Source organism: Triticum aestivum, chromosome 6D (genome assembly GCF_018294505.1).
Source record: "Triticum aestivum cultivar Chinese Spring chromosome 6D, IWGSC CS RefSeq v2.1, whole genome shotgun sequence".
In the NCBI taxonomy this organism is placed as follows: Eukaryota; Viridiplantae; Streptophyta; class Magnoliopsida; order Poales; family Poaceae; genus Triticum; species Triticum aestivum.
In genome coordinates, this window is record NC_057811.1 from 481,887,662 (window position 1) to 481,911,832 (window position 24,171).

The following is a 24,171-nucleotide window of genomic DNA, read 5'->3' on the forward strand; positions in this document are numbered from 1 at the left end:
AATTTTCAACCAATTTCCGTGGGAACATCTGTTCGGAACACAACTCAGATTTACGGCTGCAGATACGTGCCCATGCATCTGCGTGCCCGTATGAATTTTTTAAACCAACTGAAAACTCAAATTAAGTTCCATTTCGTATAAGAGGAGTACGGTGTGGGCATGGTTATGCATGTGGATACGAGGTACAATGATAGGAAACAAAAAAGACATGGCTTAGAGCATCTACAGCCGGACTCCTTAAACCCTCTCTCATACGCCCTTAAACGCGCCCGGTCAGTGACCGGACAGGAGAAAGAAGGAATAAAGTGACCCAGCCGGCCTTATATCATCCTCATATGTCTGGGCTGTCCACGAACCCTCATATAAAGGACAAATATAGGGAGGATATGAGCGCTCGCGGACGCGCCTGAACACAACCGGTCAGTCCGCCACGTAGGACGCGGCCCCATCTCAGACCACCTTTTCTCTTTCTTTATTCATTCTTTTCTTTCTCTCTCTTCATCTCTACCAATCACGTGCAAGTGTCCGGTCATATGAGAAAGAAAATAAGAAGCGTGACTGCGCGGACAGATAAATAAGGGCTCAAAACCGACAAGCACGGTCACTGACTGGACGCGTCCGTGGACGTTTAAGGGGTCATATTTGCTAAGTCCGGCTGTAGATGCTCTTAGTTCGGTATAGACATCGGTGCCAAAGTACCCCTACTAGTTACTTTGTGCATGGCTAAGCTTTCGGAAGAACCTGTTGACACGTCACATGAGAATTTTATGCAAATACGTACGTGAAGATCCATACATGCACGCACCTCTGACCTTTTTTCCCCGACCAAGCACCATCACCTCAAGACTGTAGTACATCTCCAATGCTGGGGTGTGTCCGAGCAAGACCCTGAAAGGCCAAAATTAATCGATCGACTTAACATTGTTAATGAGCAACGTTTCATGTGGAGGGCGTTCCATTGGGCAATATAATCTCGATCGCCTACGTACGTACGTACGGCCGGCCAGGGTGCGTGTGTTCTCACTTCCCGATTTCAACAAGTGCCATGCGGAACTCCAGAAAAACAGTAAATTGCTGCAAATTGCACCTTGCTGTGGAACAGGGTGCGTCATGTCACATCAGTTGCTGCAAATTGCACCTTGCCGATGTAGCGCCTTCCCATGTCGGGAAACGGATCGATGCATCGGGACCCTCGATTGATCTGCCTTTTGAGGAGGAGTGAGTGAAGGGTGCCACGAAAGAGATGGAGCCATGACTACAGGCCTGCAGCCGCGTACGTACTCCCTACGTCAAGAAATATAAGAGCGCTCTTATATTTCTTTATAGAGGAGGTACGTACCAACTCATGCAATAATCGCAGTGTACTCATATGTGTTGTGTGTACTTCTTAGTACTATATGTAACCCCTGCAAAAAAAAGTACTATATATACATATGTACATTGTACCATCTTCAGATCACCAGACATCGAAGAAATCACCAACTAGGCTTTTGAGGATCAACACAAATAGATATCTTCATAATAAATTTCTTTTTCTCTATTCCGAACGACAACCTCCGGGTCGGATTCCATTATCATAGCAATAACAGAATAACACAGTGACCATCATATATGCCCAAAGACAAAAGGATAACTACGTGCGCCAGGAGTTCAAGCCGCTTGTATAACCCTAACTAGTAACCAATCAACTCGTGAACTAAGCATAGCTAGATGGGTTTCTTGTGGTGGAACCAGCCCACCTAGATTGACGTCCTAAACTACCTGCAATGGATCTGCAAAGCAATGTGTATGCATATGAGTTTTCGTCCAATATGCATCTTTGCAACCCATGAAACTAGCATCTCATGTTGGAGGCCCTATCATAGCCTTGCCCTTGCAATTGTGAAATAGATGAAGCATGTTTAGTAAACAAAGCATCCAAGAAACATGCTTAATGGCAAGAAACCTCTCAATCACATACCCTCCACCATTGACATACCTGAATAAAAATATATTAGTAAGTGATACCACATAACAAGATAAACTGAAATATTGATGACGAAGGTAGCAACAAATCTCAGAATCACGGTCATTTGTCATTTTATAGATACATCACGAGACTCGTCAACAAGCACCGCAAAGAGACGCCAATCCAACTCAAACACAATTGATTTCCTTCTCTCATGTGCACAATCCTTGACTTTGTTGGCGCCGCAACCTCAGCTCCCTTCTTCTTCTTTGGCGCTGCCTCTCACAGTTCTCTCTTGTGGTTTCTATCTTCTTCTCTCAAGAACACAAAAGCACATCTAGTCAGAAAACACACAAGTACACACACTTCACCAAGGAGAAAATGCTTTGCCTCTTGCTTCCGGTGAGAACACATGCACTACATGTTTCATCTAGGGCGTATTTGGTTGCCGTAGGAGCCGGGCTTGGCTAGCTCAACCGAGCCTGGTTGAAGGAAAACAGTTAAAAAGTTGACATCTGCACATTGTTTTGTTGCCCGCATTTAGGCCTCTCGCATTCGGGTAGCAATTTTGGCATAGAATTTGGTTGCCTGCATTGGCTCGGCTCACGCAACTACACGGTGTTTGGTTCCATGCAACAGCTGGTTTCTGGTAACCTCTTCGGCTTGGTGGTGAGATTACCAGCACACAGTGGCGTGAAGAAAAATCATAGACACACAACAGAAGATAGTTGTAGACCATAGCTAGCCTCAGTTTAAATAAAGTACCACACTTTAACATATTAGTTCGAATGCAAAGCAGTATAATAAGAAACTAAACCAGCTGGAGCATAGAAAGGGCAGTCCTAGATGTTCATGGCGAAGGCGTCGTTATGCTTGCCGCACTTGGTCACCACTTCAATGTCTTCATCGTTGAAGACGATGACCTTGAGCGTGTCGGGAGTGAGCAGCTTGAATGTCACCATGTAGCCGATCCTGATCTGATGGACGGCGGCGAAGGGGGTCCAACTCTGATCGAGGGTCACCATACCGCCCATCAGCCGGACGGTCACCCTCCATGAGCAGCTAGTGTTGGTCCTGAGCTTGAACTCTTGCGGCACTGCCGGGAAGTGCTTGGTGAAGTCCAGGGGCATCGAGATGCACTCAAGCTAAGGGGCAAGGATCACCTTGCAGAAGTGGGTTGGACATCCCTCCTCATGGTAGTGGCCATAGTTACGGCGCTTGCCGCTAGGGGGCTCCTCCGGCACCACGTCCTCATCCATGGCCACCCCCTCGGGCGTGGTCGGCCCAACCTCCATGAGCGGCACCACCTCCTTGCCCTTGTTGTCCATGTCGATCTGCATTACGAAGAGCGTGCATTATTAAGAGCACAAAGTTCCGAGGTTGATCGCCATTAAAATCTATCATCCATAACCCCTTTATTTACACATCCTCATGGTCACTACTGTTGGGGAACATAGCATGCAATTTCAAAAAGTTTCCTACGCTCACGCAAGATCTATCTAGGAGATGCATAGCAACGAGAGGGGGAGAGTGTGTCCACGTACCCTCGTAGACCGAAAGCGGAAGCGTTTGACAACGCGGTTGTTGTAGTCCAACTTCTTCTCGTTCCGACCGATCGAGCACCGAACGTACGGCACCTCCGAGTTCTGTGTCGTGGGAACGATTCCGACAGTAAGAGAGGGGTAGGATAAAGGAGCATGATCTCTCGAGATGCAAATGGGTGACACGGTGATTTTAGCGAGTTTGGGCCTCTCACGGTGGAGATAACAACCCTACGTCTCGTGCTCCGGAGAGGCTTTGTTTTATCTGTCATGAACACGGAGTTACATGGTGTATTTGAGAGAGAGAGGGGAGAGCGGATCTCCATGCCTGAGCTATGTCCTGAGACTAATGGAGAGAAAGAGAGAGAGGTGGAAGAAAAGAGCCCCCTAGTCTAGCGGTGGGGGTGGGTTATATAGAGTGCGCCACCCCCTCACCTCCTATGTTACAAAGTGGGGCATGAATGCCATAATGCCAGCCCACTATCAAGCCCTCACTATGAGAATGATGTCGACTGCTTTGCTGCCTGCTGGTCTTCGTATATCCGAGTGAGTGGTACGGTCGAGTGGTGAACTGTCATCCGAGTGGATGGTATGTTGCTTGGTCGAGTGGATAGTATGTCTGTAAGAAATTTACCTGGACCCACATGTTGTGTGGACCCCATGCTTCATGATATTTCGACCCTTCTTGGGCCTACCTGTTATGTGTATCCCCAACATTAGCCCCCGAATCGATTGCGATTTTGTAGAACGAGTTTGTGCAAGACACAATTTGGTCCGAGTGATTACAGAAATACTCGGTACATGTCGTCGTGCTTTCAGACAATCAAGGTTTGAACAAAATCTCAATGGATTCTGGCACCGCGCTTCCCGACTGATCGGGGTAAGTGCCTGTGAGGAGCAACTTGGTGACATTCGTCCATCTCTCGGAAGAGGTTAACTCGTGATCTGAGTATGGGTGTGTCATTAAATCTGTGCAACAAGATTGACACATGGACTGATCTCTCAGAGAGATGCCATTCTTATCCCGGAGGAACGTCAATACGAGTCGGTTTTAGATCCACACTTGTGAGTTTCACGCTTTGAGTCCTAGAAGAAGGCTCAAAATAGGTCCACGGAGGAGCGTTAAACTCACCTTATAGGAAAAAAAATTGGTAGTCAACTGGATTCTTAGAACTTGTTTGTTTGTTGTTCGTCACTCGGACTGGTCAGGCCATACCGAGTGGAGATTACTCCAGTGGGGGCACGCTGAGTGCACCCACTGGGTGTAGTCCCCGAGACCGCAGTCGGCGGGGGTCTGAGAGAGAAAATCTTCTTAGCTGGTACTGATTGGACTTGTTCTTCTCCGACTCAGAGGTTGAGTGATCTGGAGCTGGGTTTGCATCGAGCAAAATGTTTCTTTCTGAGTTCTCTTCCAGTGGGGGCACGCTGAGTGCACCCACTGGGTGTAGTCCCTGAGCCTCTGTCGGACTAGATGAGTCTGGCAGAGGGTTTAAGTCTCCTGGTAAACCTCCATGCAGTTGGCACGGTAAATATCTTTGTCTGGAATTGAATCAATCGGATGGATCTTCAAGCGCTTGGCATGGTAAATAAGCTCAGCTTGGAGCTGAGTCAGTCGGACTGATCTTCGTGCACTTGGCACTATAAATGAATTCAATCTGGAACTGGATCATTCAAGTGATCTTTGTGCACTCGGCACGATGAATGAATTCGGCCTTGAAACTGCTGACCGTAGAAAAAAGCTGGCCACTCCGGGGAGTAATCGTTCCTGTAGTACTTCTTATATTGACCGTTAGATTTTGCGTGAAAGGGGTATTTGTAAGAGTACATTGTATCCGTAGAGGAGCTTCTTTTTTACCCTTTTGCATGAAAGGGGTATTTGTCCAAGTGGACGTGCTTCCCGACTGATCAGGGTATGTTGATTGCAAGGAAAAACTTGGTGGCACTTGTATGTCTCCCGGAGGAGATAGACTAGTGGTCTGACATGGACGTGCCATGAAACCCGAGTGACGAGGCTAGTGTGTGGGCTGACTCTCCAGAGAGAGGCCACTCATTATCCCGGGGGGAAACCAGCACATGCCATCTTTGAGTCCAAGTTTGTGAAACTGACGCCTTGGAGCCTAGGATAGGGTGTATCCGTAGAGGAGCGTGGTTTTCACCCTTTTGCAGTCCTGAAGATGACTTTAGGTAATGATTTGGGCGATCATCCGAGTGGACAGTACTACCCTTATAGATTTTCGGCAGACCGGGCAAGTATGGTCAGAAGGATATTTCTGATGTGATCAATGGGTTGATTGAATGGGCGTAACCCCTGAGGACGGCATGGCCAACGGCTGTGCGTAGCCCCTGAGTGATGCTCGAAAGAGGCAAGCTTGCTACAGAGTGTGATATGAGGTTTGATCATATGAGTAACTTAGTCGTTCCCGTGTTGGGGGTGTAGAGGTAAAGACCTGTCCAACTGATGGTGACGCGCGAGGCGGCCGAGGGGCAATGATGTGTACAACTGAGTGACGACACGCGGGGTGGCCAAATGGGGAAGACGTGCACAACCGAGTGGCGACGCAGGGAGCGGCCGAATGGGGAAGACGTGCACAACCGAGTGGCGACGCGTGGAGCGGCCGAGTGGTGAAGACGTGCACAACCGAGAGGCGACGCATGGAGCGGCCGAGTGAGGATGTGCAAGGTGGCCGAGTGAGGATGCGCGAGGTGGCCGAGTGACAGATTGCGTGTCCAGCCAAGTGGCTGAAATGATCTTCGAAGGAGTTAGCCAGATGCTTTCGAAGCTAATGTAGCGATGAGGTCGGTGTAGTTTGGTTGCAACACAACAAGACCGGCGTGACAACTGAGTCTGAATAAGAATGAAGATGGCATGCAGCGCGTCTGGGTGATTATAAAAACTTATCAAAGTGGCGGATCGAATGCACTTGTTGAAGTGAAGGATCTGACTGGTGATGAAGTACTTGACTACTCAGGAGAGTGTCATTCCAAATGAGATGCAGCCCCCAAGTGTGGCGTAGCCCCTGAGCGTACTACAGGCTCCGACAACGGACATGTCGGAATACGAGAAATATAGTTTTGAATGGATGATTTGCAATTCATCGAGTCGGACTCGGGTAAAGATGAGGAGAAGCTTCCGAGTGATGCTCGAAAGAGGCAAACTCGCAAAAGAGTGAAGTGTGTGAAGTTTAATTATAAAAGGGACTTATCTGTCTCATGCCTGACGAGGTCTATATCATTGATACGATGAAGAGGATTCCACAGAGGGGTTGGCTGGATGTGTTTGAAGTCAACAGAGCGACAAGGTCGGTGTTGAGATGCGCTAGGACCAGTACGGTGACCGAGTTCGAGCAGCGATGAAGTTGGCGCATAAGGCCGTCGAGTGATCGCGTAACTTGTGTAAAAAATGGCACAAGCCAACGAAATAATTTCTCGAGGAAATTTGATGTGTGCTGAAATGATTTGTGTGAAGAACACCCATAGACACCCGCTGGGAGTGCAAGGGGTTTGCTGGTTAACCAGCAAGAGTCTGAAAGAGCGAAGGATCCGTTCGAACTTGTCGAAGCGACGGATCCGACTGAACTCATTGGAATACTGGCTCAAATAAAATGGAAGTGTAGCGTTTCGACTGAGTTGCAGCCCCGGAGGACCGATGCAAACTCGAAATGAAGAACGACACATGGTGTTCGTGAATGATGTATGCGAAAAAATGGAAGCTGGACTTGTGAGTCACATAACCATTACTAAGCAAGAATGTGAAAATAAGCAGCCGAGCGTAGAGGTACACTCGGTGGCATGGCCTCCGAGTGAATGTGATGTGTGAATTACGGGATACTCGGGAAGACGGAAACAACAGAATGTAAAATGACTTAGCTGTCTGAAGGCGCGCGAATGGCCGAGTGGTGATGAGGCTGGCGACGCGCGGGGCGGCCAAGTGGTTATGAGGTGACCAACGGATGGCGACGCGCGGGGCGGCCGAGTGGTGATGAGGTGACCAACCGATGGCGACGCGCGGGGCGGCCGAGTGGTTATGAGGTGACCAACCGATGGCGACGCGCGGGGCGGCCGGGTGGTGATGAAGTGGCCAACCGATGGCGACGCGCGAGGCGGCCGAGTGGTGATGAGGTGACCAACCGATGGCGACGCGCGGGGCGGCCGATTGGTTATGAGGTGACCAACCGATGGCGACGCGCGGGGCGGCCCAGTGGTGATGAGGTGACCAACCGATGGCGACGCGCGGGGCGGCCCAGTGGTGATGAGGTGACCAACCGATGTCGACGCGCGGGGCGGCCGAGTGGTGATGAGGTGACCAACCGATGGCGACGTGCGGGGCGCCCGAGTGGTGATGAGGTGACCAACCGATGGCAACGGGCGGAGCGGCCCAGTGTGATGAGGTGACCAACCGATGGCGGCGCGCGGGGCGGCCCAGTGGTGATGAGGTGACCAACCGATCGCGACGCGCGGGGCGGCCGAGTGGTGATGAGGTGACCAACCAATGGTGACGCGAGGAGCGGCCGAGTAGTTATGAGGTGACCAACGGATGGCGACGCGCGGGGCGGCCGAGTGGTGATGAGGTGACCAACCGATGGCGACGCGCGGGACGGCCGAGTGGTTATGAGATGACCAACCGATCGCAACGCGCGGGGCGGCCGAGTGGTGATGAGATGACCAACCGCTGGCGACGCGCGGGGCGGCCGAGTGGTTATGAGGTGACCAACCGATGGCGACGCGCGGGGCGGCCGAGTGGTGATGAGGTGACCAACCGAGTGGCGACGCGCGGGGCGGCCGAGTGGTGATGAGGTGACCAACCGAGTGGCGACGCGCGGGGCGGCCGAGTGGTGATGAGGTGACCAACCGATGGCGACGGGCGGGGCGGCCCAGTGGTGATGAGGTGACCAACCGATGGCGACGCGCGGGGCGGCCGAGTGGTTATGAGGTGACCAATTGATGGCGACGCGCGGGGCGGCCGAGTGGTTATGAGGTGACCAACCGATGGCGACGCGCGGGGCGGCCGAGTGGTGATGAGGTGACCAACCGAGTGGCGACGCGCGGGGCGGCCGAGTGGTGATGAGGTGACCAACCGAGTGGCGACGGGTGGGGCGGCCGAGTGGTGATGAGGTGACCAACCGATGGCGACGCGCGGAGCGGCCCAGTGGTGATGAGGTGACCAACCGAGTGGCGATGTGCGGGACGGCCGAGTGGTTATGAGGTGACCAACCGATGGCGACGCGCGGGGCGGCCGAGTGGTGATGAGGTGACCAACCGATGGCGACGGGCGGAGCGGCCCAGTGGTGATGAGGTGACCAACCGATGGCGACGCGCGGGGCGGCCGAGTGAAGTAGAGGCGCGCTGCAAAGTGACGATGAGCGGGGCATCCGAGTGAAGTAGACGCGTCACGTGGAGTGGCGAGGCGCGGGGCGTCCAAGTGAAGTAGACGCGTCCCGTGGAGTGGCAACGTGCGGGGCGTCCGAGTGAAGTAGACGCGTCCCGCGGAATGGCGACGTGCGGGCGTCCGAGTGAAGTAGACGCGTCCCGCGGAATGACGAGGTGTAGGGCGTCCGAGTGAAGTAGACGCGTCCCGTGGAGTGGCGAGGCGCGGGGCGTCCGAGTGGAGTAGACGCGTCCCGCGAAGTGACGAGGCGCGGGGCGTCCGAGTGAAGTAGACGCGTCCCGCGGAGTGGCGACATGCGGGGCGTCCAAGTGAAGTAGATGCGTCCCGCGGAATGACGAGGCGCGGGGTGTCCGAGTGAAGCAGACGCGTCCCGTGAAGTGGCGACGTGCGGGGCGTTCGAGTGAAGTAGACGCGTCCCGTGGAATGACGAGGCGCGGGATGTCCGAGTGAAGTAGCCGCGTCCCGTGGAGTGGCGACGTGCGGGGCGTTCGAGTGAAGTAGACGCGTCCCGTGGAGTGGCGACGTGCAGGGCGTCCGAGTGAAGTAGACGCGTCCCGCGAAATGACGAGGTGCGGGGCGTCCGAGTGAAATAGACGCGTCCCGTGAAGTGGCGAGGCGCCGGGCGTCCGAGTGAGTAGACGCGTCTCGCGGAGTGACGACGTGCGGGACGTCCGATTGATGAAAATGTGTGCAACTGACGTTGGCATGCAGGCGGCCGAGTGGCGGCATGCAGGCGACCGAGTGCGATGATCCTGTTTGTTCCGAGCAAACTAGTCACGTCCGAGTGGTCATGTCGACTGAAGGGAGTTGTTGCCGAGTGGATGATGCTGGAGGGAGAAGCTGCTGAGCATGGCGGCATGGCCAACTCCTGGTCCACACACCGCGTCGGGTTTGTGCTTCCAGCACGGGAGACGCTGTCGTGTGTGGGGACCGAGCCAGCTTCCGGTTGCGGCGGTGTGGTGTTGACTCCAGTGTACAGGCTATCGGCGAGCGCTTGGCACCGGACGGAGGAACTGCCGGGGCATCGTGCCGGAGACCGTTGGTCGCCGGGATTCGCCCATGCTTCCTGCTTCACATGCCGTTACATGCATTGATGGAGTTCACCACGTCCAAAACCTGTACACGCATGCAAAAGACTTAATTAGCGGTAATTAAGCAAGAGTTAAGGCCGGTATTGCATGCGATGGAAGTTTCGGTCATTTATCTCCTGCAAGCGGTTTATTGCCACGTCGTGGGAGGTCCACTGCCCATTCAAGTCCAGCGATCTGGACCAGGCGACGCTGGTGGAGATGACCTGTAGTCAATTGCCCACGTCCAGAGTCTGCATGCAAGAGGTGTTAGTGTTAATTAGGCAAGAATTAAAAGCGATTCTGCATGCAATGGGAGTTTCCTTTCCCACGGATTGTTTTTCCCACTGCATGCAGTTTCGTTTCAATACGGGAGGGAACTGAATTTAGGAGGAGAGTTAGAGGAGCCCGGAGGAGAGCTTTGCTGCTGGCCGGAACCAGACGGCGGCCGAGAGGTGGCGATGAGGAGGATGAGCAGCTGGCCGCAGTCCAGTCGCGGGCCGGCGCAGCCAAGAGCGAGCCCGGCGCGAGCGCTGGTGGCTGCGTTTCACTGCTCGGGGAGCCGGAGCTGTGCACAGGTCAGAGTCCTGCTTCAATGCGTGCGGAGCTGAGTCGAGTGCCGTCAGCCGAGCCTTGTCGCCTGAGGAGCCGGTCGACCGGATCACCGGTAGACGCGTCTAACCGCCCGGGGAACAAGGCCTAGCGTTAGCGGCTATGCGTGTGTGCGCGCTAGGCGATGGCGTCGCGCGAGATGATGATGGGTGGATGTCGTGGTATTCTCACGGGGGGCTTGCGAGTCGACAGATGCCACAAGGGCTTAGTGTGAGGGTAAGACTGCTGCTGATAGGACTGGCAGCGTGTATGCGAATAGCACGCACTAGTTTACCCAGGTTCAGAGCTCTCTGGAGAGATAATACCCCTACTCCTGCATGTCTGAGTATATATATATCTGAGGTGTACATCGGGCAGTACAAAGTGCTCCTGAAGCTGTATCTAGGATCAGTACCACGGGCATCTGACTCTGTATATGTATATGGCCGGAGTGAGCATGCATGCTCTTGTGGCCAGGCATGGCCGTGGTGGAGTGTGTGGCCCTGGGTGGATGGATGAATGGATGGCTAGCTAGCTCTCTTGCTAGCTAGCTTGCTTATGGGTGTGTGCGTGAGAGTCCATCCTGGATGGATGGATGTGTGCCCATATATCTAGGCATGGCTAGCTTAGAGAGTAAGCTATGTGGTGGCATGGGCAAGGCATGGTGGGGTGTCATGCTTGTCCCTGGGTCACTTCATAAATAGTGCCAGGGGACAAGTAACACTATACATGATGGAGTCGAGATACAGCCGTCTCGTCCGCGGTATGGCCGCCACGTTGGGGTCTTGTCGGTGTCGGGTCAGGCTGCAGTCGGCAGCCAGCTGGTCGGTGCAGTCGGCAGCCGGCAGCCGGCCGGGCAGAGCAGTCGGATGGGGAGCCGCCAGGAGCAGCCGGGCAGTCGGACTGAGGGGCTTTGCTAGCCCCGATGTCTTGAATTATTGTCTCGCCGTCTTCGGGGTATCCGTGGCCAATTACTCCGACAGTAGCCCCCAAGCCTCCGGGCAACTTGGCAAAGTTAGGCGGAGGTTTTTTGGCGGGTGTTCATGGAAATGATCATGCAAAAAGACAAAGTTAGTCCACGCAGATATATCAAATGATTGCTTTTAGCATTGCAAGTTTTATGCGGAGGGTGCCGACTCGGTTTCGTCCGAGCCCCCTTCAATCTTTTTCGTGTTCCCTCCGCTCTTTGGCTTGTGCTCTCGCTTGCCGGACAGCCGCTCTGCGGTCTGTGGCTGAGAGTGGGCCGTGGAGTGGAGTGTACAATACTCAGACTCTGGGAGCGAATTTAAACGAGCAGATACTCATAAAGAAAGCGGCCGGGTCGCCCGAACCGTTTTTCTTCCCGGACGTTTTTCGCGTGGGTGGCCTCCAGCGTTCACTCTTGCTAGCCGGACAGCCGCTCTGCGGTCTGTGACTAAGAGTGGGCCTTTGGTACTACACACGCTACTAAGCCGTCTGCGGGAAAAAACGTCTCCGGCCAAGCGGCCAACCCCCGGGCCAACTCTGGCTGGCGCCGGGGCGAACAGTGCTGCAACTGTAATAAAATGCGGAGATAGCCCCCGAGCATCGCTCGGGGTTATCTGTGCTTGCGTGTGCCAAAATATGCGGGTGAGGAGCTCACATTGGTTTTCGTGTAGCCGAGGCGGAGGTCGTCGAAGACAGCCGGCGCGGCTCGGCGCTCGCGGAGCGCGTCGGCGCACCCGCTGGGTGTAGCCCTCGAGCCTCTAGGCGCTCGAGGAGGGTCCAGCCGGTCGGGCCTGACCGGCCAGGCGGTCAGCAGAACGCAGCCGAGCTGGCTTGGCACAGCCGGCCAGGCGGTGAGGCGTCTGGCAGCACCCTTTTCTTTCTTCTCTTGTGCCGGCTGCTGGCAGCCGGACAAAACTCTTCTTTTGTCTCTTGTTTCTTGCAATCTTCCGTGGGGGCGCGCCAGCGCACCCACTGGGTGTAGCCCCCGAGATTCGGGCCGACTGCTGAGCAGTCGGGCCGGATCTCCCGGCAACTACTTTGTCTTCTTCCTCGCGGGGCGCGTCAGCGCACCCGCTGGGTGTAGCCCACGAGATTCGGGCCGACTGCTGAGCAGTCCGGCCGGATCTCCCGGCGACTACTTTGTCTTCTTCTTCGCGGGGGCGCGTTAGCACACCCGCTGGGTGTAGCCCCCGAGATTCGGGCCGACTGCTGAGCAGTCAGGCCGGATCTCCCGGCGACTACTTTGTCTTCTTCTTCGCGGGGGCGCGTCAGCGCACCCGCTGGGTGTAGCCCCCGAGATTCGGGCCGACTGCTGAGCAGTCGGGCGGGATCTCCCGGCGACTATTTTGTCTTCTTCCTCGCGGGGGCGCGTCAGCGCACTCGCTGGGTGCAGCCCCCGAGATTCGGGCCGACTGCTGAGCAGTCGGGTCGGATCTCCCGGCAACTACTTTGTCTTCTTCTTCGCGGGGGTGCGTCAGCGCGCCCGCTGGGTGTAGCCCATCAGATTCGGGCCGACTGCTGAGCAGTCAGGCCGGGTCTCCCGGAGACTACTTTGTCTTCTTCTTCGCGAGGGCGCGTCAGCGCACCCGCTGGGTGTAGCCCCCGAGATTCGGGCCGACAGCTGAGCAGTCAGGCCGGATCTCCCGGCAACTACTTTGTCTTCTTCTTCGCGGGGTCGCGTCAGCGCACCCGCTGGGTGTAGCCCCTGAGATTCGGGCCGACTGCTGAGCAGTCAGGCCGGATCTCCCGGTGACTACTTTGTCTTCTTCTTCGCGGGGGCGCGTCAGCGCACCCGCTGGGTGTAGCCCCCGAGATTCGGGCCGACTGCTGAGCAGTCGGGCGGGATCTCCCGGCGACTACTTTGTCTTCTTCCTCGCGGGGGCGCGTCAGCGCACTCGCTGGGTGCAGCCCCCGAGATTCGGGCCGACTGCTGAGCAGTCGGGTCGAATCTGCCGGCAACTACTTTGTCTTCTTCTTCGCGGGGGCGCGTCAGCACGCCCGCTGGGTGTAGGGCGCTCCGCCAGTGCAGTTGGCAGCCGGCCAGAGCGTGCATGCGGCCGTCTGGCCAGAGGAGTCGGCAACTAGCCAGACATGCACGTACATATTGCAGCCGGCATGCATGTACGTAGTGCACCCATCGGACATGCACGTACTACATGCATGCACATACCGCACGCATGCACTTCCTTTCTCTTGTTTTTCTTCTTTGCAGCAGTCTGCTCCGACTTTTCTCCAGCCGACCACTGTTTATTTTTTTTCTGCCAGTCGGCCATGGGCACCCGGCCTTTTCTTCACCCGGCTCTGGGCAGCCGGATGCACACACGCATTTTTTCTCTCTTTTTTTCACATGGCCAGCCGGCCTCTGACTTTTCCTCTCCTGCACCCATCTGGCTGAGCAGTCGGCTTGGGCAGTCGGCCCTCTCTTTTCTCTTCGGGCACTCGGCCGTAGCAGGCGGCTGGACCTGGAGCTCGGCAGCCGACGGCAGGGGAGGCCGAGCCGGGTGCGGGGCGGAGCCAGCCGTCCGGGTGCGGAGGTGAGGCAGCCTAGCGCGGTGGAGGCGGCTGGGCGAGGAGGAGCCGACCGAGCGAAGCGGAGGCGGCCGCGCGCGGCAGGGCGTCGCAGGCGGAGCCAGCGCGCGAAGGCGGCAGCAGCGACCCGGCCGGTGCGGCAAGGCGGAGCCCGCGCGCGGAAGCGGCAGCGGCGACCCGGCCGGCAGGCGGGGCGGACCGGAGGGGCGGCCGGCCGGCAGCTGGCCCGGCCGCGCATGCAGGAGCCGGAGCCGGTGACGGGCGCTGCAGCGGCCGGCTGCACGGGCAGAGCCGAGACGAGCGGCGGACGGGGTGACGTGGCGGTGGTTGCAGTCGGGGCGGCTTTCCCTGCGGGCTTCTGCGGAGGCGCGGACGAAGCTGCAGCCTCAACCCCACCCGGATCGAGCGAAGTCGGAGCCAGCCGGGCGGGCACGCAAGCCTGCGCGGGAGGGGGAGTCGGCGGGCAGGCGCGTCCCAGCCACGGGCGCAGGCGAGAGGCGACGCAGAGGGGCGGAGGCCGACGCGAGGCGGCAGGAGCTGGCACGGCCGGGTGCGGAGCTGGGCGCGCGGGAGGCGACGCGGAGCTGGGCATCGCGAGGCGGTGGTGCCAGGAGGCAGCGGCTGGAGCTCCCGCGAGCTAGGGCAGAGGAGGCGCGGTTGCCGGCGGATGCGCACGCAGTAGTAGCAGCGACACAGGTAAAGCGGGTGAGCAAGGAAGCAGCTTGGGTGGGGCGAGGCAGCAGTGTGGCTGCGGAGCCGCCGAGGAGCGGCGACGAGGCGCGGGCCGCGGGCTCTCGGCTGCTGCCGATGCCTGGCCGAGCAGCGGAGCAAAACAGGAGCCACGGACGCTCGCGGAGAGCAGGCGAGGTGCACGGTGCAGCAGCATCGCAAGAGGCAAAAAGGAGGAGCGCATTTGACCATTATCTGACTATCACCCGATTTGCATCCGGCTAGTGTACGGGTAGTGTTTGACCACGTTTGACTAGCATCTAGCTATAGCTTGTATAGGCGAAATATGGAATGGCAAACGCGCGTTTCGGCCGGAGCAAGGCACAACGCGAAGGGGAGCGGACGCGAGCGACGTGGCACAACGCGCGCACGGATGCGGCCGACCGAAGCGAGGCACGGCGCGCGGCGCGCGCGCGGACGGACGGTGTTGCGGTGGTGATGACGAAGAGGCCGACGGCAAGGACGCGCCACCCCTCACGGCCGCTTCGGGGGCATGTCGAAGTCGAGCCCCCGAGCGCTACCGGAGAGACGGTGCGACGCCGCAGCGGTGATGGCAAAGATGGTCCCGCCCGGACTGCGAAACCAGCAGCAGCATGGTAGCATAGTAGTAGTACCACACCGCTGTGGGCGCCAACTGTCGTGGTATTCTCAAGGGGGGCTTGCGAGTCGACAGATGCCACAAGGGCTTAGTGTGAGGGTAAGACTGCTGCTGATAGGACCGGGAGCGGGTATGCGAGTAGCACGCACTAGTATACCCAGGTTCAGGGCTCTCCGGAGAGATAATACCCCTACTCCTGCATGTCTGAGTATATATATCTGGGGTGTACATCGGGCAGTACAAAGTGCTCCTGGAGCTGTATCTGGGATCAGTGCCACGGGCATCTGACTCTGTATATGTATATGGCCGGAGTGAGTATGCATGCTCTTGTGGCCAGGCATGGCCGTGGTGGAGTGTGTGGCCGTGGGTGGATGGATGAATGGATGGCTAGCTAGCTCTCTTGCTAGCTAGCTTGCTTGTGGGTGTGTGCGTGAGAGTCCATCCTGGATGGATGGATGTGTGCCCATATATATAGGCATGGCTAGCTTAGAGATTAAGCTATGTGGTGGCATGGGCAAGGCATGGTGGGGTGTCATGCTTGTCCCCTGGGTCACTTCATAAATAATGCCAGTGGACAAGTGACACTATACATGATGGCGTCGAGGTACAGTCGTCTCGTCCACGGTATGGCCGTCACGTCGGGGTCTTGTCGGTGTCGGGTCGGGCTGCAGTCGGCAGCCGGCAGGCGGCCGGGCAGAGCAGTGGGACGGGGAGCCGGCAGGACCAGCCGGGCAGTCGGACTGAGGAGCTTTGCTTGCCCCGATGTCTTGAATTATTGTCTCGCCGTCTTCGGAGTATCCGTGGCCAATTACTCCGACAGTGGACGACGACGCTTCATCGTCCGGGAGCCGAGCCACCGATCGGAACAAAGGGAGGCGTCCTTTTGTATGAGTTCGTGTGCATACATAAAAGAACAAACCATAGTTAGATTGTTGCAATGTTTGACTGTAAAGAGGATAAGTTGAGATGAACTCCCTGATCCTTTTGTATGATGAGGAGTATTTCGTGTGATGGCTGGAATTCCAATAGTCAAAATTGGTAGCGGAAGATTGTTTGATCTGGGGACATCATCCTAGGAAAGCTTGGGTTGCCCGCAGAAATTAGTCTGTCGCCGGCGATTGAAGAAAAAATCATATGCATCATGGCTCGATAGACGCCATGCCCCACGGTGGGCGCCAATTGTCGTGGGAACGATTCCAACAGTAAGAGAGGGGTAGGATAAAGGAGCATGATCTCTCGGGATGCAAATGAGTGACACGGTGGTTTTAGCGAGTTCGGGCCTCTCACGGTGGAGATAACAACCCTACGTCTCGTGCTCCGGAGAGGCTTTGTTTTATCTGTCATGAACACGGAGTTACATGGTGTATTTGAGAGAGAGAGAGGGGAGAGCGGATCTCCATGCCTGAGCTATGTCCTGAGACTAATGGAGAGAAAGAGAGAGAGGTGGAAGAAAAGAGCCCCCTAGTCTAGTGGTGGGGGTGGCTTATATAGAGTGCGCCACCCCCTCACCTCCTATGTTACAAAGTGGGGCATGAATGCCATAATGCCAGCCCACTATCAAGCCCTCACTATGAGAACGATGTCGACTGCTTTGCTACCTGCTGGTCTTCGTATATCCGAGTGAGTGGTACGGTCAAGTGGTGAACTGTCATCCGAGTGGATGGTATGTTGCTTGGTCGAGTGGATAGTATGTCCGTAACAAATTACCTGGACCCACATTTTGTGTGGACCCCATGCTTCATGATATTTCGACCCTTCTTGGGCCTACCTGTTATGTGTATCCCCAACATTCTGCACACGTGCAGCTCGATGACGTCCCTCGAACTCTTGATCCAGCAAAGTGTCGAGGGACAGTTCCGTCAGCACTACGGCGTGGCGACGATGATGGTGAAGTAATCCGCGTAGGGCTTCGCCTAAGTTTGAGTTACTAATCTTAGCAACTGAACCGGTATCAAATACCCTGGGGTTACTATGAACACTAGTAAAGTACACATCAATAACATATATATCAAATATACCTTTGTTCACTTTGTCATCCTTCTTATCCGCCAAGTTTTGGGGCAGTTCCGCTTCCAGTCACCATTTCCTTTGCAGTACAAGCACTCAGTTTCAGGCTTAGGTCTAGCTTTGGGCTTCTTCACAGGAGTGGCAACTTGCTTGTCATTCTTTTTGAAGTTCCCTCTCTTTTGCTTTGCCCTTTTTCTTGAAACTAGTGATCTTGTTAACCATCAACACATGATGCTCTTTCTTGATTTCTACCTTCGCCGATTTCAGCATTGTGAAGAGCTTGGGAATCTTTTCTGTTATCCCTTGCACATTATAGTTCATCACGTAGTTCTAGTAGCTTGGTGATAGTGACTAGAGAACTCTGTCAATCGCTATCTTATCTGGAAGATTAACTTGATTCAAGTGATTGTAGTATCCAGACATTCTGAGCACATGCTCACTGGTGAGCTATTCTCTTCCATCTTGTAGGCAAAGTACTTGTCAGAGGTCTCATACCTCTCGACACGGGCATGAGTCTGAAATACAAATTTCAGCTCTTTCGAACATCTCATATGCTCCGTGGCGTTCTGTAGGATCGGAAGTATGTCTAGAGGGGGGGTGATTAGACTACTTGACCAAATAAAAATCTAGCCTTTTCCCAATTTTAGTTCTTGGCAGATTTTAGCAACTTAGCACAAGTCAAGCAATCAACCTACACATGCAATTCTAAGAGTATAGCAGCGGAATGTAAAACAATTGCATATGAAGGTAAAGGGATGAGTTTGAAGGAGCAAACGCAATGTTGACACGGAGATTTTTATCTGTGGTTCCGATAGGTGGTGCTATCGTACATCCACGTTGATGGGGACTTCAACCCACGAAGGGTAATGGTTGCGCGAGTCCACGGAGGGCTCCACCCACGAAGGGTCCACAAAGAAGCAACCGTGTCTATCCCACCATGGTCGTCTCCCACGAAGGACTTGCCTCACTAGGGTATATCTTCACGAAGTAGGCGATCTCCTTGCCCTTACAAACTCCTTGGTTCAACTCCACAATCTTGTCGGAGGCTCCCAAGTGACACCTAGCCAATCTAGGATACACCACTCTCCAAGAAGTAACAAATGGTGTGTTGATGATGAACTCCTTGCTCTTGTGCTTCAAATGATAGTCTCCCCAACACTCAACTCTCTCTCATAGGATTGGATTTGGTAGAAAGAAGATTTGAGTGGAAAGCAACTTGGGGAAGGCTAGAGATCAAGATTTATGTGGTTGGAATGGAATATCTTGAACTCAACACAAGTGTAGGTGGTTCTCTCTCAGAAAATATGTATTGGAAGTGTAGGCATGTTCTGATGGCTCTCTCCACGAATGAAGAGTGGGTGGAGGGGTATATATAGCCTCCACACAAAATCTAACCGTTACACACAAATCACCAAACTCGGTGGGACCGAATCATTAAACTCGGTCGGACCGATTTAGTTCAAAATGTGAACGTTAGGATTCTCGGTGGGACCGACATGTCAACTCGGTGGGACCGATGTCATTAGGGTTAGGGCATAACGTAATCTCGGTGAGACCGATTACACAAACTCGGTGAAACCGATTTTGGTAATAGCCAAACAGAGAGTTGGTCAGGCAAACTCGGTGGGACCGGTTCGCTCATCTTGGTTGGACCGAAACGTTACGAAAAGGAAACAGAGAGTTCGCATTGCAATCTCGGTGGGACCGATCGCTCATCTCGGTTTGACCGAAATGTTACGAAGGGAAACAGAGAGTTTGCAATCCCATCTCGGTGAGACCGAGATCCTTATCGGTGAGACCGAATTGATTAGGGTTTCTGGCAGTGGCTATGTCAACTGAACTCGGTGGCTCCTGATGGAAAGATTCGGTGGGGCCGAGTTGGACTTTTTGGTTTAGGACATATGTGGATATGAGAAAGTAGTGGAGAGTTTTGGAGCATATCACTAAGCATTTTGAGCAAGATCCTCATTAAGCAACACCTCATCCCTTCTTAATAGTATTGGCTTTTCCTATAGACTCAATGTGATCTTGGATCACTAAAATAGAAAATGTAGAGTCTTGTGCTTTGAGCTTGAGCCAATCCTTTGTCCTTAGCATTTGAAGGGTCCAATTTCTAATCCATGCCATGCCAAACATTGAGCTTTCCTGAAATATTTATCTTGGAATAGCATTAGCTCAATGAGCTATATGTTGTTAGGAATTACCAAAACCACCCAGGGATAGTTGCACTTTCAATCTCCCCCTTTTTGGTAATTGATGACAACATATAGAACAAAGCTTCGACAAATGATAAATAAGATTGAAAAACATCGTCGCTTTGAGAGGTATGTGATAAGCAACAGCTCCCCCTAAATTTGTGCATTATTTAAGATTTGCTTTTTAATGCAAATGCACAATCGATTAGGATCATGGGTTACTCCTCCATGTCACATACATCTTGGTTGAGCGCTCAAAATGATAGAGATTAAAAGCATGCACTCATCACCAAGCAAAGTGAATGATCATGCTAGGATATGAAAGATAGCATTATCCAACAAGAATTAAGGGTAGCATATGATCAAACACTTGACCAAATAAGTATCTCACAAGGACATAAAGTAGTATCACACAAGCACGCAATAAAGTTTCAAACCAACCAAAAAGAGTGCAAAGAGAGATAAAAACCAACACACTCTCTCTCTCTCGAAGCCTATGATCTATACATTTTTCTCCCCCTTTGGCAACAAGTTACCAAAAAGTTTGAAAATGCATAGTGCTAAACGACTCTCAGGCTTGATCTTCGGGAGGTGGTGTTGAGAGAACGCCAAGGACGAAAGCTTCTGATGAAGTGGCTGGAGCTGGTGGAGTAGCTGCTGGAGTTGGAACTAGAGCTGTAGCTGCTGGTGCTGATGCTGTAGCTCTAGTGTCTGTCACTGGCACTGCAGCAGATCTCTGTCCTCTGGGCACTCTAGCAAATGCATCTGTGGTAGACTTGCCCTTCTTCTCCTCTGCTTCCTCCTGAAGTTGCTCAACTGCAGTTTGGATCTCTGTGATCTTGAATCAAGGTCATAGAATTTTGTCTCAACAATCCTTTCCAAGCTCTCCTGGTTTTTGGTCAGGGTGGTCAGGCCCTGCTCAATCCTCAGAGTGGATTGGATCAGATATCCAAGCTGGTCTTGCTTGCTCTTCAAGAAGACCTGAGATGCCTCTTCCATAGTTGGCATCTTTGCAGCCTTCTCAGCTTTAGCTTTGGCTTTCTTCTCTTGTGCTTGCACAGATGATGGTTCATTCTCAGTCATGACAACTGTGTTGTCCTCAAATTCAGGATAGATGGGTAGATGCTCTTTGTCCAAGATGTACTTGCCTTTGCCCATCTTTGAGTTGATGAGCTCCTGGATGTGTGGGGCATATCCACAACTTCTCTTCTGATCAGCTGCAGTCCTCTTGATTGTTTCCACAATCAGGCTCATAACCTTGAACTTCTGTGGGACATCAAATATGTGCATCAAGTTGATAGCATGTCCTCTGATCATCTTGTGATCACCTGACTTGGGTAGAAGTGTGTGCCTCAGAATCCAATTGATTGTTGGCAGACCAGACAACAAATAGTGTACAGATCCAAACTTATGTGTGACCAAAGCATCATCAGGGATCTCTTTGTACATATTGGCCATAGAGTTGTGGTCTTTCTTCTTTTGGGCATAGACATCCAAGTCATCCTCATGTTCCTCAGGAGCATTTATGAGTTTTGCCCATTCTTCAACTGTAGACTGGTACCTAGTACCCTCAGACATCCACACAATCCTTCCATCTGGATAGAAGTGTGCAGTGGAGTAAAATTGCATAATGAGCTCACCATTCCACTTGGTGAACTTCTGAGCCACAAACTCATCAACTCCACATGCCTTGAAGCTGTCATATACACCAGGGAAGTGATCCTCATTCTCCTTGATGAATTTCCAATCAACTCATCTCATGTCACACACTATGGGCTTCTTGAAACATTCTCATAGAAGTCCTGTTGTTCCTTAGTGTGGAATCTGTAGTCCACAGCAGTCCTTCTCCTGGTGGCATATGGATCAGACTCTCTCCATAGCCTCAATCCTGAATCCTTCCTGATTTTCATGTTCTCTGCAACTGGGTGTGCATCATTGTGATCAGGGATCTTGGGCTTCAGCTTCCTCAAAACAACAGAATCATCTTCCTCTTCTTCTTCAGCAGCTTGAGGCACTAGGGCCTTGTTCTTTTCCTCAGCAAGGATGTTCCTAGTGCTCCTCTTGGGTTTTGGCTTTGGAGCTGGAGCAGCAGTCTTAGGAGCAGTTTTGGGCTTAGCTGGAGCAGCCCCTGCCTTAATTGCATCTCCCATGAGCTTTTGAGCTTTGGGTGCTGGTGTAGCATCCTCTTCCTCTTCCTCTTCATCAGAATCTTTCCTCATTGAGGGCTTGCCAAGAACTCTGGCAGTAGTGGTTCTGGCCCTCTTCTTCTTCTTATCCTCACTAGCTACTTCTTCTTCAGACTCAATGGTGAATTTCATAGTTTCACCTGTGGCAATTTTCCTTGGCTTAGACATGGGCTGTCTTCTTGCTGGCATCTTAGTTTTCAGACCAGGCTTTGTTGCAGCAGCTGAGCCATACTCTTTCTTCAGCACTTTCTTCTTAGAAGTGGCTTCATCTTCAATAGCCACATAGTCTTCATCCTCTGAATCAGAAGTTCTCTTCTTCCTTGACCTGGTGGCAGCTTTTGGAAAGTTGCTTGGAGTGCTCCTGCTGCCTTCATCATAGCTGCTAGAGGGACTAGTGCCCTCACTTAACTGAACCTGTTCCTCTGACTTGTTCTGGCTGTCACTTTGGTTAGACATCTTGCAGGCAAACTATCAGCAGACCCTGTGAATAGGTTATAGATGAGGTAGAGTAGATGAGCATCACAAAGCACAGGAGTTTTTGCAAAACAGATGACTTAAAAACTTAGTTTTAGTTCTTCACATAAAGCATTTCGGATCTACCGATTTGTAAACTCGGTGATACCGAAGCAGCTTTTGGAACCTGAACTAATGAACTCGGTTAGACCGAGTCATAGTTCGGTGGTATCGAGACTGCTAGGGTTTCACAGAGAATCGAACTCGGTCACACCGATTTGCAATTTTCGGTCGGACCGAAAATGCATGTGCTCTGGCCTAAGCCAAAATCGGTGAGACCGATTTCTACAACTCGGTCGGTCCGAGATGAATTCGGCGGAGACCTAACCCTAAATTTTCAAATCAAAACTAATCTACGGGACGTTTTCGCTGGACAGGATGATTTCAATTATGGCAAGAAACATGGCAAAGCAATGTGCTAAGAATCAGAGTTAAAGATTAGCACAATGATCAAGTCCATACCCTAGTGCGACGAACTTGCTACGGCGGCAACGGCGGAGAAGATTTCCGTTGACGGCGGCGGAGACCAGCAGCGGGAGGTCGCTGGCGACGAGAGGACGATCCGGAGACCAGAGGAGGCAGAGTAGGTTACGCGCGGGCGAAGGGGTTTGGAGAAATTTCCAAATTTTGACCCAGCGGTATATATAACCTGACCCTGTCGGTGTGACCGAGTGGAACGACTCGGTGGCACTGAGATGCAAAACTGCAAGCAGTTACTGCAACTCGGTGTGACCGAAAAGTTCTAATCGGTTGCACCGAGATTGAAAACCCTAGATCAACTTGGTGACTCGGTAGGACCGAAAAGGATGAATCGGTCAGACCGAGATGCACAAAGAGGTTTTGGAGGTTTAAGTCTATGACGAATCGGGATCTCCGAGTGCTCCTCACACAGAGTGGTTTGAATCTGACTTGATCAAACTTTGTGATGTAGCATGAATAGAGTTTGAGACGAGAAAAGCATAGATAGCTAGAGGGTGTTCTTAGGCATTCTTGTCCATCCATTTGGCAAAAGAGAAAGAGCCAAACAATCATAGCAACAAATGGATGTCCTCGAATGAGTAAAATATGCAACCAACATGCTCACACAATAAAATGGCAAATGAAATATGTGACAAAGCATGCACAAACATTCTAGCATCTATCAGGCAATTGGCGATGACTAGGTCATCTATATATGAGTATATTGACTTAGGAGTCAAATGAGAACATTTGATCATAGGTCATACTCATCGTTTAAGCACAAGTGGGGTTACCACTTTTACATAAAGCATTGTTGTGTTCACACCATTAGAGTTGCTTTAGCTCATTGATTTGAGTAAAGCTCCCCCTAGATGTGATATTCCCCCTAAAGGGAATGAACTAACCTTGGGTTTTGTCGATGATGACTTCATGTAGGTGTTGAAGATGTAGATGCTCAATGTTGATGTAGATCATTTGGAGCAATCCTTTGGAGTGAGTTGCACTTTCAATACCTACACGGGTTAGTCCCACAAGGAACAAACAAGGATATCCATAGACATAGAGTGACGCATACACAAGATGATGTCCATGAAGTCATTAGGTTACCTTGTCCCTTGTCTTACCAACAAGAGGGTTTGTGACTCCTTGAACTAGTGCAAGATATGGAAGTTGTTTGCACTTGTCCTTTCCAAAATGATAGGAGTGAAGTATGTTGGCGGAGTCACCCTCAAGAACTCTCTAGTTCTTCTTCTTCTGGATCCACACCATCTTGATGGGAACCCTTGGAGTTGTAGTTGTACTTGATGAAGTGGAACTTGATGTAGTCTTGGGAACCCACTTGACTAAGGCCTTAGGTGCTTCTTCAAATGCATCAATTTCCTCTTGAAGCTTATCCTTGCCTTTTTGCTTGTGGTCTTGTGGTGGAAGATCATCTTGAGCTTGTGTTCCTTTGAAA